Raw genomic sequence first — 3491 nt, 5'->3', positions numbered from 1 at the left:
CTGCTTGACGAGCCTATATTGTGTATGTATGTGACGTCACTGAAGGCCTAAGGTTGAAATGCACGGCCCGCCACTGCTAAGCATATATTAATACATTTTGGTAGAGAGGAATATAGGCCTACTGTCATATAGGTTATGTTATCGGGCATCCTTCTAATTCCCTTGAACAACCAAGATTGAACTTTTGAACTCTTTATAATTTCTATTATCTAGTCCAGTTAAAGTCCAGGGGAGGAAGCCCCATCATAGTAAAGAGGATACTAATGTGATGTGTGTAGTTCTTCATAGCCTCTTCATTTTGCTCTCAAAGTGCACGGAATTGATGGATTTTTAACAGAATGTAGAAAAAAATTCTCCCGGGGGGGCATGCCCCCGGACCCCCCTAAAGGGGCTGTGTTCCCCTTGGGGCTAAGCCCCCCTTGTTCTTGAAACCTAGTGATGCCCCTGATTAGAACATTAGCTCCACAGAATTAGGTTCAGACAAAAATCATGTCAACTGAAACACACTCAAGTTTTTCAGGTTTAGGGCAATATGAGGACCTGACGACTGAAATCATGGATTGTCCATTTTCCTGACAACTAACTTGTCCTATGATTGCCGAAGAAAGCTGTAAACTCAAACCTGGTATATACTGATAAAATGTAATTACCTGTTGTATGGATGAAGTGGATGTCTCACCCCCTGTTTGGTCTCCAGAAGGTTCAGTTAAGATCCCGACACTGGGTGTCTGCAACACAACAACATTACAGTGTCAAAAATATTCACCATTATTGATCCTGACTAGTAATGAATTAAGAGTATTTCTAATTGAACGTCATTCACATGAGAATTTGGGATCCTTGTACAACACTAGAGAAACTTAACACAGTTAAGTTCTGTGAACCAGCAATATGGGGACATTAGAACATAAGCTCGATAGAGTTAGGTTCAGGCAAAAACCTTGTCACCTGAAACACATTCAAGTTTTTCAGGTCTAGGGCAATATGAGGACCTGACGACTGAAATCATGGATTGTCCATGTTCCTGACTTATAACTTGTCCTATGATTGCCAAAGAATGCTGTAAACTCAAAGCTGGTATATACTGATAAAATGTAATCATTCACAAAAAAATATTTAAAAAATAAAATAAAGCAGGTAAATCTTGAATTGACGGGGGCGCGTGATTACGTCATCGGAAGTTTTTAGCGCTCAGCAGTCTGCAATTGCAGCTTGTGATCAAAGATGTTGCGCTCTATCTTTTATCGTCATTATTCTCATTCAGTGTGCTTCGTGTAGAATTCACCGAAGGCACGGGCAAAGAATCTAGGAGGGCCCAGGGGAGCACTTTAAAACGGTACGTGTGAGCTACAATAGTTTGTAGTGACGCCACTCGAGTGAAGCGCGACCCAGCAGCCGATAGTCCGCTGCTCTCCGCTGTGCGTGCATCACCGCGGACGTGTACGCACTCACATCTTTTAGCTTCAATCAATCAGTGCTGACGCAACGGACGTTACACATCAAAGAGCTTTGATCTCTTTCAACAGCTCAGCTAGACTAGCCACGACAACAGCTGAATTTAGCTTCAATCAATCAGTGCTGACGCAACGGACGTTACACATCAAAGAGCTTTGATCTCTTTCAACAGCTCAGCTAGACTAGCCACGACAACAGCAGCCGATAGTCCGCTGTTGTCGTCCTTTTGTAAGGATGAAGTGGATCTCTCACTCCCTTGTTGGTCTCCAGAAGGTTCAGTCAGGGTCCCAACACTTGGTGTCTGCAACATAGCAACATTAGAGTGTCAGGAATACTCTACAGCATTCTTCAGAGACTTAAGTATAAGGGCGTGACTGAAATCATGAAGAGCAACATTATACCAACAATAGAGTGTCAGAAATATTTCGTTGTATGAACATGACTAATAAATAAATGAAAGTATTTTTTTCAGCGAGCATCATTCACAGCAGGGCTCATTATGTTAGTTACCACTGCACAGCTCTGATATCTAACAACATAAGGACTCAGACACTACAGAGTTCAAATAATAAAGACAGCACCTGAAACATATCCTTTCAGAGTAAAACAATATGACGACTGAAAGCATGGAGTTCAGGTTCCTGACTTTGAATTTCTGTTGATATCAAATAGTCCTCTAAAACAGACACCCATGTGAACTCTTAAAGGCTAATATACTATTGATGGAAATGATCACTTACTCACCTATTGAAATGTAATTCTCAGCATTAATATGTTACACTTATTAGATCTGGTTTTCTATATTCAGGCATTACTTACCAGTGCTCTCCATGGCCACTGACAAACTCCATAGTCTTAGGTTATTTCATTTCCTGTTTGGATGTTTTCAATTACAAACAAGCAAAGATGAGGTTTGTCCTGGATTGTCACCTTTTTCATTCTACATTTTGGGCCTTTGTGAGCATCATTGACCAGTCGACCTCATAAAACATCTTCATGGGAGGAATTAATGCTGAAATTGAACAATGAAACATGAAATGTTTTTCCAGTAAAACTACAATCTTGTACAGAACCACATGATGTTTTTCGAGATCTTAACTTACCACCATGTGCTACCTTTCCATTCAAATTCAAACAGGAAAGAATTTTGCTTCTCTGTGTACTTTTTCTGTCTCTTGCCGTGTTCATAGTTTGAGACTAACTCCCAACGGTATTCAACCATAAAGGATCCTTTTTCGATTGGTTCAGTTGTAAATACACCACATCCTAGTACACGAAAAGTTGACACTTTAATTTCAATGAATACAATTCAAATCAGGCTTACATACTGCAGTTAATCAGATATTCACAAATATATGCAGAACAAAAAATAAAGACTTCAAAAGAGGGAAAAAATTACTAAACATTAGTGCTGCAAGAACAAAATAATTGCACATCCTCTAAAAACAATTCTCTGAATCGCTGACTATTTTCGTTAGCAATTTGTATTGTCACAAAACAATAATGTGGCTCTCTACAGCCCCGTTCACACGGCAAGACCAGTAGTTTGAATTTTATTGATATCCTCAATTTTCTTAATTACTGCATGGTCGAGGGTAGAGTGTGATGATTTTACAGACTGTGCATCTGAGGTGACATCACGTCACACATGTGCAAGTAAGTCACAAGTCGTAACCTCAAATTGTACCCTGCCTACTGTCCGAAGACAGCCGGGATAGACTGTAGCACGGCACGGTAACTATTATGTCCGAAAAAAAATCTGTTATAGTGACAGGCCTAGTTGGAGCCCTTGACATGTTCATGCAGTACCCATAAAAATTAGATAGCAGGTCGATAGATAACATACCTTTATAATCATTGATCCATTGGGCTTTTCAGCAAGGTTTGTTGACTCCAGATAAAATAAAATGAGCAGCCTCAGATTCAGGACCAAGTCTGGCTCTTCTTTGTGGCATTATCTTCACTTCGGTGTCTATTCATCAATCAGAAAACATCTACAATGGAAAGTGATAAAAAGTCAGTCGGACAAGCAAACA

At 40.0% G+C, this 3491-nt stretch overlaps 1 long non-coding RNA gene across 1 annotated transcript in view; it reads right to left on the bottom strand.

The window, feature by feature from the left end:
- LOC109526177 (uncharacterized) overlaps positions 1 to 689 on the bottom strand; it is a 3654-nt gene extending 2965 nt beyond the window's left edge. Inside the window, exon 1 of the long non-coding RNA XR_002170279.1 lies at positions 651 to 689. This is a non-coding gene — a long non-coding RNA (uncharacterized LOC109526177). The remainder of the gene's footprint in view (positions 1 to 650) is intronic.
- Positions 690 to 3491: the final 2802 nt, after the last annotated feature.

The sequence above is a fragment of the Hippocampus comes genome, unplaced genomic scaffold (assembly GCF_001891065.2).
Source record: "Hippocampus comes isolate QL1 unplaced genomic scaffold, H_comes_QL1_v1.1 scaffold160, whole genome shotgun sequence".
Lineage (NCBI taxonomy): Eukaryota > Metazoa > Chordata > Actinopteri > Syngnathiformes > Syngnathidae > Hippocampus > Hippocampus comes.
Note: the sequence above shows the minus strand (reverse complement) of the source record. Positions and strands in the feature narration are given on the sequence as shown.